Source organism: Dermacentor albipictus, chromosome 4 (genome assembly GCF_038994185.2).
Source record: "Dermacentor albipictus isolate Rhodes 1998 colony chromosome 4, USDA_Dalb.pri_finalv2, whole genome shotgun sequence".
Classification (NCBI taxonomy): Eukaryota; Metazoa; Arthropoda; class Arachnida; order Ixodida; family Ixodidae; genus Dermacentor; species Dermacentor albipictus.
In genome coordinates this window covers 174,993,335-175,008,173 of record NC_091824.1, presented here as the reverse complement: position 1 = coordinate 175,008,173, position 14,839 = coordinate 174,993,335, and the positions used below count along the sequence as shown (strand labels likewise).

At 48.1% G+C, this 14,839-nt stretch overlaps 1 protein-coding gene across 1 annotated transcript in view; it reads left to right on the top strand.

Annotated features, from left to right (window-relative positions):
* The window catches only part of LOC135913624 (amine oxidase [flavin-containing]-like), a 125,875-nt gene that overhangs the window by 31,533 nt on the left and 79,503 nt on the right, over positions 1-14,839 (top strand). The gene's annotated exons all lie outside the window — the stretch shown is intronic.

Below are 14,839 nucleotides of genomic sequence, written 5' to 3'. Positions count from 1 at the left end.
AGCGAAGACTCCGAGTCAGGCGTCGGTGAGAATAACGAAAGGGATTTTATGCACTATATACAGGTCATTATACAGGACAAGATCGGATCGGAACTGGGGCCGAGAGCTCACAGCAAACGCGACTGTTCCCGCACGGCGACGTCCGGCGAAAACGCGTGACACATCTCCCTCCACTCGAGAGCGGCACTCTGCTCCCGGTGGGTCGCCGGATCCGGTTTTCCAGGTGGCCGCGTCGCGCCTTATAATGCCCCGAGAAACCATTGTCACTCAAACGGCCCTATACGAAGCCAGCACTCGACGGTCATCCGAGAGGTCCAACCAGAGACCACGCTGGCCACCCGGTTCAAAGTTGGCGGGCGCGGTGACCTCCAGGCAAAGGGAGATACGGCGCCGGGCTGTCTGGCACTTGGTTGCACGTTTGAACATGTCGCTCGCCCATACTTCTCCGCAGGACACCACTGCCTGACGGCTCAGCATCTTGACTTGTCAATGGAGAATTAGGGCGTTGTGCCTTTCGGCGCAGCCCCGGGTTTGTCCAAAGGGCGCTCGCAGGATGAATTCTGCATCTTGTAGATTCGGAATCCGGGCTGGTGGTAATGGCACAACACCGGTTAGCGTTGTCGTGCTCGCTCGTTCTCTGAAGGGCGCCGCCAACGCGGGTCGGTCGAAGCACGTGCAGTGGGCTGAAATAGCCGGCACGTTGCCACCCCGGCCGGCCATTCCTAACAATGACCACTGCAAGGCGCTATGCCAGCAGCAGTGGGACGAGCTCTGCGAATCCATCGACTGACAGATGCGCAACGGCAAATCCTGGGATATGCTGAAGCACCTTCTCGACGAAAGCGGCTCGAAGTCAAATCAAAGGCATACGTTGGCCCGGGCCCTTCACGAAGCCACCAGGACTCACACGGCCGACCCTCGCAAAACTCATACAGAAGTACCTGCCTGTCCGTCGCGACGGAGACCCGTCGACCCGACTCCCGGACTACCGAGGCCCTCCGCGCCCCGAGCTGAACGAAGACTTCTCCATTGCCGAGTTCAGGGCGCCGTCATCTCCCCAACACTGTTTAACATATGTATTATTGGTCTTTCCGAGTGGTTGGCGCGCGTCGAGGACTTCAAGCACACCATCTACGCCGATGACATCACCATATGGTGCTTCGGCGGCTGCAAGGGCAGACTCGAAGAAGTCATGCAGGAGGCGATCGACGTGATCGAGGAGTATCTCCGCCCCACCGGACTTCGATGCTCCGCCGCCAAGTCGGAGCTCCTGCTTTACAGAAAAGAGAAGGGAGGCAGCCAGCTGAATCCCTAGGCTGAATCCCCGATCCCTAGGTGCATTCAAGAAAAGTTCGTAGTGGCCCCTGTGCCCCGAAACGTCCATCTCGTCCACAACGAGGGCAGACCCAAGGCCAGAGCAGCAGCCATCCTCAAACAGAACAAGCAACACGACATTAGAGCAAGCTTTGTCGACGCCGCGGAGTACAGTGACGGGAAGACCTTTGCCGTGGTCGGGGTCGACTCGAGCGGCGAGATTTCCAATAGCGCCTTAATTCGCAGTTCAGACCCCGGAGTCGCCGAGCAAGTCGCCATCGCCCTCGCCCTACTAGACGGTCGTGGGTCCGAAATCTATAGTGATTCGGAAACGGCAGTTAGGGCTTTTCAGAAGGGTTGCATATCCAAGGAAGCTGTTCGTCTTCTTAGCGGCTCGAGTCCATATGCTCTCACAACCATTCAATTCACTGGTTTCTCGCTCACGTAGAGTCGGTCGAGGGTGCTCCCCCGAACCTTAATGAGTCTGCTCACGAGGCTGCGCGTGACCTCACCGACCACGCTTCCACTATAAGGAGCAGTGACTCCCCTCCCCTCTATGGTCACAGGGACGCTCCCGCTGCTCGCAACGAGATTATTAAATATTTCTACATGTCCAGAAGGGTTTTTCCACCCCTCACCCCAAGTTGAATAGGGCGCAAGCCGTTTCGCTTAGGCTTCTACAGACCAGCACATATCCGTGTCTGTCCGCTCTCCACGAGGCTTACCCCGACTTGCATCGCGACGACGCCTGCCCGTCCTGCGGCCAGACCTCCACTCTAGCTCACATGCTGCGGGAGTGCGGGTCGACATACCCCAAGTTCATCAAGGAGGGGTGGGACTCGCTTCTGCGTAGCCCCGCTCTAGAAAAGCAAACGGAGGAGTGGGACTCGCTTCTGCGTAGCCCCGCTTTAGAAAAGCAAACCCTGGCCGTCCGGCGTGCCCGCGACCGGGCCGGTGGGCTAGACCTGCCGGCCCCGACGTGGTACTAGCCGGGTGCGCGACGAGTTCGCGTCCTCGCCGGACCTGCGATAAAGTTTATTCACTCACTCACTCACCACCATTCTCTCTGTTGGTTGGCCAACATGAAAGATCCATCTGCACGTTTGATGCGATGGAGCCTACGGCTTCAAGAGCGGCGAATCGGGATCGGACAAATCGGGACGGCATCACTTAGGTGCTGACTGCCTCTCCTGATCGCCCATCGAGTTTTTAGGCGAACATAACGATGAATCCGCAGGAATTTCGGGAGTTGTTGATGCCGCCACCATCTCTCAACAATAACAAGACGACGAGGAGCCTGCTTCACTAATTGAGTTCATAGGAGGCCGCGCCACAAACAGGCGTGGAGTGTTCTCAAGGGGGTTGCAATGTGGACTTGTTGGTAATGCATCTTCAACGGGCATACGGTAGCGCGATTAAAAGACTGGACAAAAGACACACAGGGACACACGCAGCGCTAACTTCCAACAACGTTTATTGTCGAAAACCAGGTCGTATTTAGACTCAGCCAACATGAGTCACAGCCACGCGAACAGATAAACAATCAGAGTGATACATTTTTGTAAGTGATATGTTAAGCCATGTGCAAGCCTGTTAAGCCAGCCCGTATCGTGTGGGAAGTGTTACGTCGGACAGTCGGGCAGATACATTAATGATAGACTGCGCGAACACAAAAATAGAGTAAACAAACTTGTATTATTTTATTTATTTTTATTTATTTCAGAATACTGCAGGCCAACAGTTATGGCCCATGCAGGAGGGGCTATACAAGGCATGTAAATACACTGGAACATCAAAAAATAAAAAGAAAGAACGGCAGTTTAACAGATTGCCGCTAACAGACAAGCAGAAAAATATGTATACACATGTACATATTCATATATATATATATGCTTTCGCACATATGCAGCTCTCATTCACTCAAACAAATGCTCTTCTAGAGCTTTAACAAAATTAGCGGACTGGAAGATGGCCCCTGGAAGACAGTTCCAGTCGGAAACGGTCCTCGGAAAAAAACTGTGTTTGAATGTTTCAGTTCTTGCAAAAATTGGTTCCAGTAAATGACTTCCTGTGTGGTGTGTTCGTCTAGACGATAACTGTTTAAGTTCTGTGGGATGCGAAATGTTTAGTTTATGTGCTAAAAGGTTATGCAAAAACAACAAACGGGACATTTTCCTACGTACTTGAAGTAGTTGGATGTTATTTGTTTTCATTAGTGTCGTAGGTGAATCAAGCCTTCTGTATTTGTTATAAATAAACCTAATCGCTTTCCTTTGCACCATCTCAAGCTGGTAAATGTCCTTCTTTATGAACGGGTCCCATAAGACCGACGCGTACTCTAATTTTGATCTGATGAATGTTATGTATGCAAGACGTTTAAGCTTACTTGGAGCGCCTCTAAGCTTCCGCCTCAGAAAGCACAGCTTGGAAAATGATGAGGAACAAATGTCTGAAATATGCTCAGACCAAGTTAAATCGTTTGTTATTGTAACCCCTAAGTATTTATGATGTGTGACCTCCATAATAGAATGATTTAGAAGGCTGTAAGAGAAAGGAGAAACCTGTTTTTTGCGCGAAATTCGCAAGAGGACAGTTTTATCTAGGTTAAGTTGCATATTCCATTTAAGGCACCATTGATGAACAGCTAATAGTGAATTTTGTAAGAGGTAATGATCATTACGCTCGTTTATGCTCTTGAAGAGAATGCAGTCATCTGCAAAAAGCTTGACAGAGACATTTTCGGAAATAGCAGCCGGCAAATCATTAATATAAATTAAGAATAGCAGTGGGCCTAAAACGCTTCCTTGGGGTACACCTGACGTAACTGGAAGCACTTCAGATTTACAACCGTTAACCTCCACGTACTGTGTCCTGTGTTTTAAATAAGCATTAATCCAATTAACAAGGTAAGTAGGGACGCCAATACTTTCCAGTTTATAAATAAGTTTACTGTGGGGAACTGTGTCAAATGCCTTGCGGAAATCTAAAATAAGTACATCAATCTGCCCCGATTTATCAAGCACAACAGAAAAATCATGAATTGTTGTAACTAACTGTGTCACAGTGGACATTTCTTTCCGAAAGCCATGTTGTGCAGGTGATAAAATGTTATTTTCAGCAAGATAAGAGTTAAGATAACCCGATACTATGTGTTCAAGCAGCTTGCAACAAGAGGAAGTGATTGAGATTGGCCGATAATTAGAAATGGTTAGCTTGTCCCCTTTTTTTAGAATTGGCACAACGCGGGCCATCCTCCAGTCCTCCGGTACATCTCCCGATAGTAACGAGACTTGAAAGATCCTCGTTAAGAAAACAGATACCTGTGCTGCAAAACGCTTCAAAAAGGCATTTGGAAGCCCATCGGGACCCGCGGATTTTTTATCTGCGAGTTTACGCAGCATACACACAACACCGTCCACAGAGATAGTTGGTACGTCACCAGGATCTTCAACTGGAATTCTTGCTGTGGTTGCCCGTTCCACAAGGAACACGCTTTGAAAATACGAGTTAAAACTTTGCGCTATGATCGTGGAGTCGGTTACAACGCTGTTATTAACTTGAATTTTGGTCAAGTGGTCAGTCCTGCGACCTAGGAAATTCCAAAATTTTTGGGGATCACTTCTGATAAATTCGGGGAGCGTCGTGTCAAAATAACGTGACTTTGCTAGTTTTAACTTATAGGCAAGTTCCTCTTTTAGAACCTGGAAGTGTTGCGGACAAGGTAATTTTTTCTTCCTACAGCGCCTTACTTTACGTTTCATTTGAATAATTTCGCGACTTATCCAAGGATTGCGGCGATTAATACAAACCTTTCTAAGGGGAACAAAATGTTCTATAGTATACTGTACTGTATTCTTAAAGTGCTGCCATAAACTATGAAGGTCATCGCTGCTAGGGTTATCTAACTGTGATTGTAAAGAGTCGATGATTGCGTTATCGTCAGCGCGTGCGTAGTCCTTGATCATTTTAATCGGTCGCATCCCGGCAACAACTGACGAAACACAACAGAAGAACAAGAGACGATGGTCCGAGATTCCAGCTTCAACACTAAGCACTCCATCAAAAAAGGTTTGACTAACAAAGAAAAGGTCTAAGACAGATGTCTCTCTGGTGTATGCATGAACGGTTTGCTTAAGGTTTAAAGAAAACATCAGATCAAGAATAATATCACATGAGGCAGACAGGCCATAATACGGTTTATCCCAATCAATAGCAGGGAAATTAAAATCACCGGTAATAATTAAGTTCCTGTTTTGGTAAGGCAGTAAGCGGTCAAATAAACTATACATGAAAGAATCCGCTGCATCAGGGGCACGATACACAGCACAAAGAAGAAAAGTGAGACCATGCGCAGTAACGTGCAACAACAAACTTTCATGCTGATCAATTTGTTCAAGCAGCGTTACGCTTACTGCACGTTTCGCAATCACAGCAACGCCTCCACCACGTGAGCCGCGATCGCGTCTGTATATGACGTAGTCCGGTGGCACAATTTCTTCATCAAGAATACCGCTATGTAACCATGTCTCGGAAATCACCAGTAGGTGAGGATCGTAAGAAATGAGCAGAACTTCAAGGCTATCTATTTTGTTAACAATGCTTCTAGCATTCAGGGATATCACACGTAACTGGCACGTATCTGGCGTAAGCAGCATAAGTGCTCCCCTCTCTTCGAATCAACAATGATTACTGGTAGAAATAAGTGCGAGCTCACTAGACTTGTAATAGAAGCCGAGCAGATTGATTCCCTAGGGGATTCATGTATCAGCAAACCGCCATTGGCATTCTCTAAAAAAGATCTGAAATTTTTGCGCATGGCTTAACATATCACTTGCAAAAATGTTTCGCTCTGATTGTTTATCTGTTCGCGTGACTGTGACTCATGTTGGCTGAGTATAAGTACGACCTGGTTTTCGATAATAAACATTGTTGGAAGTTAGCGCTGTGTGTGTCCCTGTGTGTTTTCTTTTCTCCCGTCTTTTAATCGTGCTACCGTACACCCCTTGAAGTTCTCAAGGGGCCAGTCTTCCTTCTGTATAGGCAACGGTGTTCTTTTTAGGAAGAACTTTTCTTCAACAGCGCAGAAGTCTACTAGTCGTCCCCAAAAATATTCGCGACGAAATCTTGCAAGCCTGTCACGATGAAGCCACCTCAGGTCACCTAGGCTACACAAGAACAATAGGATGGTTCGAAGAGAAGTACTACTGGCCACGGCTCGCAGCACAGGTGAAGCACTACGTACGAACGTGCCTTGTTTGTCAGCAACGCAAAGTGCTACCTGCGAACCTGCCGGGCTATTACATCCCTTTCCAGTGGCGGAAGCTTCGTTTGCACAAATTGGAATAGACCTTCCGGGCCCCTTCCAAGTATCTGCTACCGGAAATAAGTGGATCATAGTTTCGACAGATTATCTCACGCGATATGCTGAAACCGAGGCACTTCAGAGCAGCACAGCAGCCGAGGCCACACAATTCTTTATTGAAAACGTCGACATGAGGCACGGAGCTTCAGCGGTCATCGTAACCCACAGGGAAACAGTCCACGGCTGAGCTTCTGCAAAGTGTACTCATGCCCATTGGCATGGCCGACAGAAGGAAGACAGCCTATCACCCGCAATGCAATGGACCTACGGAACGCCTCAACAAGACTCTCGCAGACGTGCTGTGAATGCCGATGTGGAGTGCAAGAAATGGGACAAAATAATGGCCTGCGTAACGTTTGCATACAACGAGGCTCGGAAAGAAGCAACGAACATGACGCCATTCAGTCACCTCCACGGTCGAGAAGTGACTACAATGTTGGATGCTATGTTGCCTCACGATTCTGGCGATTCCAAAACTGACGCCACAGACTTTACAGAGCGCGGCGAAGAAACAAGGCAGCTGGCGCGCGTTCGAATAACTAGCCAGCAAGACCGTGACGCCGGGCGCTACAATCAACACCATCGATACATCTACTAACCCGGCCACAGAGTCTTCGTTTGCATTCCGAAACGCCGCCAAGGCCTCCCAGAGAGACTTCTACGCAGATACTTCGGAGGGTACAAGGTTCCACGACGCCGTAGCGATGTTAGCTGAGGAGCCGTTCCTGACAGCCCATCCCGCTGGAGGCGCCGTCAAGACCTACCTGGTACATGTGGTACGTAGGAAACCCTGTTTTTCTGACTGACATGGACACTTTCTAGTTTGTTGGACACTGAGTGCTACTCACCGAACGTCGGGACGATCGACGATCGGCTACAGAATGGCGCAAAAAATTGGCCCCCGAGATTTTGGTGTGTCAGGCTGCAGCATAGTGTCTTGGAGACTGTGCTAAGCTCCCTCTCCTCTCTGTTTTATTTCTATTTTTTCTCTCGGGCAAAGTTTTTTCTCGCTCATGTTGCAGAATTGGCCGACTTCGCCGAGTGTGAAAGGGCTGCAATAAGAAAGAAGGAAAGAAAGAAAGAAAAAGAAAAGAAAGTTCTCGGATGCCCGTGTCACGAGTGCGCATGTATTCCTGCCAGAGGCACTTGAATCACTTAAGGGTACAAAATATATCACCCTTCAATGTGATAACTTTCTATGCAGTGTTCCAAGGTCACCATTTACGCTGAGTCGTTCTTTTGCTGAATTCCCCTCTCTACGCCAAGACTGACAGAACTTTTAATTTTTTTATTTATTTTAACCGATGTAATTAAATATCCGAATCCAAATGAATACGAATATTCGAGACAAGTGAGCCCCGGATATTGTATCGAATAACATTTTGTCGTTTGTAAAGCAACATGAAATGTGCACTTTGCTCGAAGCACGTTCGGTAAAAAATCTGGCTTATTTAGATTGACGCTTGCACGCAGTACCGTTCGCAATTAACCGTCCGGATAACTGAGGAGCTTGTAAATTATAAATAATTGCTCTCAGATATATGAAGCTCCATGGCAATTACATTGACGAAACATGAGAACAGAATGTTACCAGATGCTCGTACAGTGTTGTGTTCGCTGAAGGAGAAAAGGCTGATACTACAGCGCCGCACGTTGTTTGAAAGGGATGCAAACATGATGAGGCTAGCCAAATAATAAATCAGAGCACATTCGTATATAGGCTGCCTAAAAGTGAGCCATGCTTATTGAATGACTGAAAATTATTGACCAAACATTCATCTGCCCTTTGCGTTTACTCAGGAATTCGTGCCCTTGCCCTATAACAGCATCTATCCTGCAGCACAATCATTCGAAACAACCCTCGCACACGTCGCTCCGTCTCCCTCGAGACTCCCGATGTGTTTTTATCTCTTATATGTTCGACAAAAAAACGAATATTCGACAACCTCGAATAGCGAACTCTCGAATCGAAAACGAATCGAAGGGACTATTGTATCCGTAGTCTAAATTTCGAGCATTCGCACACCTAAGTATTATTCATTTACCACCGAGTGTGTCGCTAGCTGCAATTTTCGGTACCAGCCTTGACAGAACATAATACAATGCATCCATGGGAACGCAGACACCCAAAACGGGCAAGGTAATAAGAAGGGAAGGCCCTGAAATCAGCACGTCTCAATCCCAGCTCTCCAAACGGTATGTGCTCGACTGGAAAGGTCGTACACTCGCATGCGGGTGAACATTCGTCTGGAGATTCACCTTCAAATAGCCTTCTTACTGTAGTGTCCGTATCGGAGCGATAACCGGCAGCAGTAGAGTCTCGCAGACAAAGCCAATGTTCTTCCACGTCTGCTCTCTTTTTCCGTCCAGCCATATATCTACCCACTTAAGGGCTGTGCAATATGGCCTACTTATCTTGGCAACGCCTGTCAAGCTGTCTGCAGTGGGGTTTCCAGCAGTACAGCGGCTGCCAGGGCTGTTTTGCGTCCGCATATGGATCGATCGATAGGTTAATCCCGAAGGCTCGACATTGGTGTGAATGCAGCGAGAAGTGTGAAGAGGGATCTACAGATTGACATGTTTGAGTCCTGTTTATTTACGCGTGCGCCTCACTATGTCCTCTAAGCGTTCGTCATTAAAAGCACGCAGATGTAAGAACTAACGAAACTGGCGGAATTACGGGGGCGCCAGATAAACAAAGAAGTGAGAAAGCAAATGACCAACGAAATGATCAAACTAAAGGAACGCGCGAATTTCTCAACGACATAAAAACAGAAGCAATGGTTAAGAGTCCGGGCTTCGACGAAGTTGGGCGCACGAGGTTTTCGACAGCGTTAACGAGGCCCTAAATCACTCGCGCTCCTCGTTTGCAGCGTTTCGATCATTGGCGTCCTCTCGTCGCCCCTGTTCCGCTCCGGCGTCTTTTTATCCGTCACAGAAGGTAACAGCTGCCGTCGACCAGTTTCCTCTTGCGCTAATGCGAAACGCGCTCCCCCGTGCACCGACGGGAACGGATGCCGAAAAAGTGCACCTGCCACACGTCGCCGACATCGCACGTCCTTCACCGGACCCGCCTGCGACACGTGTACGATTAGTGCATCTTGATAGAATGTTATTCGTCGGTTTCTTTTTTTCTCCCTCATGTCACTGTTGTTACTTTCGGCAATCAAATGATCGCCGACACTTGCAGTTATTCAATGTCAATGGCCAGGAGGTAGGGGCCTATCAATCATTCAATCCAACCAATTGTTCGTTCATTTCGAATAAACTCACGATTTAAATAAAGGAATTAAGCAAGATAAAAATAGGTTCAGTCGAGGAAATGGGCTAGCCCGTGATCGTACATAAGTTGGTGCCGCACGACAGCGTGATATATAGCCGTGTGTCACAGCCATCGCGTGCGTTGCAAGCGTCACTGCAAGCTCCTGTGCTTGCGCTTCTCGCAATAGGGGCGGGAAAACGAGGGAATGCAGAGACACGGCAGCTCGATGCAAAGCAAGGTGCTTTTAAGTCAAGCGGCCGTGGCAGAGAGCGGCTGCATATGCGACAGACGTCAAGTGGTGTCTCCGCTTCCAAGTGGAACTGCCGCTCAAGGCAGACCAAGTCGACCTCAAAACAAAAGAATGAAGCCTAACTACCTTGGGGACTCGTACGAGGGCCGCACCCGTGTAAGGGCTGCGCCCCCAACTTGGCAGCCCGAAATTTGGAGAAAAACGTTTCCGTCGGAGCAGCAAGCTCGTTCGGAGCGCCGATGGCGCGTGCGCGTGTCGCGAAGTACTCTCCTGCGCGTGCGCCGGCAAGATGGCGGGAGCTGTGCGTTGGCCTCTGATGCAGTCGTGCCTTCGGGGATCCGGCGCGCGGTTGTCGCCGGCTGAGCCGACGCCATTTTGACCAAAAGGTTCGGTCGTGTTTAAGGACCGCACCTCGCAAAAATTGTGAAAAATAAGTGCGGCCCTTACACGAGTATATGTGGTATTCGCCAAAGCTTTGGTTTCCGGAACAATATACTGATCGTAAAAAAATGGTAAGGTGTATGCGGAGACACCCATCGCAGCTCTTTTCAGTCAATATCTTGTATGTGCGCCAATAAACACTAATCTTGCTTGTCAGGCCGAGGTTGCTGTATACTGGCAGGCAACTGCACTCGAGATAAAGTGATGCACAATACACACGCATCGGTGTTACGTACGTGGCACCTCAACTCTAGTGCTGCGAAAGATTCAAGGCGCCAAGGGCGTGGAGAAAAAACCTCTTCGCCAGGTTCTGACTGTCCACTGTAAACTAAGGCGAAAGCCGCAATATTTAAAATAAATTTCAGAGAACAGTCCGTTTAGTACGATTATTCTCATTCTCGTTGTGCTTCATTCCTATCGCCTGGTCAAAACGAGAACAAGGTGAGAGCAGGACCCAATGTTTCGACAAGTGGACTTGTCTTCTTTGACAAGTGGACTTGCCTTGAAGACAAATCCACTTGTCGAGACGTTGGCTCCTGCATTCACCTTGTTCTCGTTTTGCTCATCATCTTGAATTTCCATCTCCCGCCTTCCCCGTGTATTCCTATCGCCTGTATTATTCCCTGCTTCACAGACTGTTCTGTCTCGGAGAGAACTTCACGTGAGGTTAGTAAAACGTCCATTTCACGCTCTAAATTTCAGGCAAGCGCACGCCACCGCTTCCTTGCTGCACAGGGTGAGCTCTAACTCCAGCGTGGCGGTGCAAGACAGGACTAAACGCGTCGTGGTCGTATGCGCAGTTTCAAGCTCTTGGTGTCGTTGGCTGTTATTTGTTCAAGAATCCTGGATTTGATACACAAAGCGAATGATTAATCGATAAACTCAAGCGTAGAATGACCTCCCACACAAGGGCAACGGACATTTTGCTCCTACGAAGACGCTGGATATTTAGGAGATACGTGTACCGGCTCATGTTCGAATTCCTCCGATCGCTACAGAGCTGGAGTCTGAATGGTTAGACGTGTAGGGAAAAGAAAAGGTGGGGGGGGGGGGGAGGGTGTTCAGACTTTGTATATATTTATTTATTTTACAATATTTATTTTACAATATTTTGCAGACCCTCCTCGGGCCCATGCAGGAGCGGTATATATATATATATATATATATATATATATATATATATATATATATATATATATATATATATATATATATATATATATACCTTGAATAATTCTCTTTTGAAAGATCTGATCACTGTTTCAGAAAAAATGTGCAGAAAAAGATATAACAAAGAGTAAAGAGGAACAGGTACGATCATCGATGTTTTGATTCCCGTGCTGATGTAAAGAATCCGCGAGGAGACTGCTCCGACTGGTTGAAGCAGCGGAAGTCCGCGAGCCGGTTCCAATAGCGACGAGTGGCGCTGCTGCTTGGTGCCTCACTTCATCTTGTGCACGGGCTTCTGCAACTGAACGCGGCAGCAGATTCAAAGAAGTTGCGTAGTAGCCACGGGCAGACAAGAAAAAAGAACTGATTTCATTGCTTGCAAGCAATCATTTGAAGAACTTCAGTCTCTTCACTTGCATTGTTCTGTTATGAAGCGCGCACACTCACGCATACGCGCTTGCACACACAAGCACCATTGGAGCGGATGGTATACATACATGCGCTCTGCTAATCGTCAACGACTGTTTCATGAAAGCAACAGGCTGTCTTTTATACAGACCATGGTCACACGATGTCGCTGCGAGCAAACAATGAAGATGTCCACTAGAAGAAAGACCATGAAAATACAATCGGTGCATAGCACGACCGTGTGAGAATCGGCCATTTACTTATTTGCCAAGCTTTCTTTGATGGTGCTCTCTCAATGCACGCTCTGGTCCCATTTTCATCCCTTTACTTTCTCCACACTCGGCTGCTTTTGATGCCGACTTCGTCACTTCACTACGGCGGACTTCTTGCTTCTTAGTCAGCTCGTCGATTCGGACATCTACGTAATGGCTCATACTCATTATGGGCCCTAGATTGTCCAACAGTGTCTACATGCCCAGCTGCACATAACCAGTGCACCATATTGTCTATTCGGCCACACACACCCAGCAGTGTGTCCATCCATAGGTAACACAGCAGCAGCCAGCGCGCCCAGGGGCGTAGACAGGGGGGGGGGGGGGGGAGGCTTATGGGCCTTCAGCCCTCCGCCCCCCCCCTCCGAAATTTTTTCGTGCTGTCCATGCACCGCCCACCCAAGCAATCCCCGGTGCCGGAAATCATTCTGAATTTTCTCTAGAATGTCTTTTTCACGCTCGGAAAGATATTTCAGCGCGAACCTTGCGAACACGGGCTGGATTTCGCGGCAGCGCCCATGCACCGGGAGTCACATAACGCCAAGCAGCCCCAGCCGAGCACAAAGTTTCAAGAGTGTTTTGATGGCGAACGGGCTCGCCACGGCATCTTGCGGAGGCCGCGGAATCTACGCAGCGCATGGATGTCAATTCCGAAATTTATGGGTATAAAGTTCTCATGAAGCTTTGATGTGAAAGGTGCATTGACAGTCTTAAAGTTGGGCTTTAGATTTTCAATTGCGGAACTTTGTGGGTTTGATGTTACTATAAATATTGGACGCCGAAGGTGCATTGACGTTTCTAAAGTCTTACATCGGACCATACAACGAGACAATCAAACCCAACACACTATCAGACAAGTATCAGACGGATGAGATGAAGCGTTGTGGTGGTTCATTCGTGCCGTCATGACACATAAAGTCAGCCAAGCTAACTACGTTCTTATTTATTTTTTCTACTTCGACTTTTATTCGCGAGGGCACATTTTTATTCGACTATTATTCGCGAGGACACAATTTTTTTGTCCTCGCTACCCTACCCGCGGGCTGCCTGAGGCAGCCAGAGCGCATGAGTTTTTCTGATGTTACCACAGAACACCTATACAATCTGGTGTTACCCCGACCACCGCGCGGCGCACTTCGGTGCGCGTTCGCTTTACTCTGGCCGAGTGTATTATCTCCTGGCAGAGTTTTGGGCACTTTCTGGCTAGCAGACAAGAAAAAGAAACTATCGTTGCTCACCGCCATCACTGTGGGAACTCGACGCACCGCGTTCACTTGAGCGCAACCCCTCCGGAAAGTCCTGTCTCGCCAGTGTAGCTTACCGAGCAGTATGCGTGTAGTTCTCGGTGGACCAAGCGTCTCACGTTTTCTTCGATATTCTTTCGGTAGCTACATTAGGTGCCCAAAGTAGGCATTTGATTGTGACCAACATACTTTGCGCTTTTTTCATTTCGGTGCCCCGGCGCTACAAAGAAAAAAAGCAGACGTTGTGGCGCAGCGAATTGTCGTATGGTGAAAGTTCGATTTTGTTACTCCTTTTGCGGACAGTAATGGTCCACGGGACGCTTAAGTTGCCGGATAGTCTTATTATATAGTATTATATAATTATGTAGTATTACATAGTATTGCGGTAGCAATTATATGGACACTCCAGGCGCATTCCGCTGTCGCCGTCACCCTCATGTTTCGTATAAAGTCCAAGGGCGATAACATCGTGACCGCATGCCGCATGCTGTATGTGCGAATGAAAGCGTAGGGAGGGGCATGGAGGGCTGGAATGGGTGAGACGACGATGGTGGCTCAGTCTCGTGTGCGCAAAAGAGCAAAGCGGGAGTGAAACTTTTTTCCCTTTTATCAAGCTGTATCTTCGCATTTCTAATGTACGAAGGCGAGTAAATGAAAGTGACCGCGCAATAATTGTTCGGTCCATTAGCTGCGAGGCATGCACGTGACAAGAGGCATCTCCGATTTGGAAAAGTGACACGCAGGTGTGAGTATCAAGGTTTTTTAATGCACTCATACACTGGATTGAACATGGTTGCGCGACATAATGGACGCTCTAGAAGTTGAGCAGCGGGTTCCCTGAGGTTTTTGACAGCTGAAGGTATTTCCTAAAAAGAAATTATTAGCCGTAACGCTGCCGTGTACGTTGAACATTGCATTAATTGGCCACTGTGAAGCATTCGAGCGAACGATTCAAAGAAGGACGTGAAAGTTGTAAAGATGATCCAAGACCGGGTCAAAGCCATCGTGCAATCACACCTAGCAAAACTGCAAAGGTTGATGAGCTGATGAGACAAGAATGGAAGATAAGCATCGATGACTGGCAGAGCGTGTGAACATCAGTCATGGTTCGGTTCA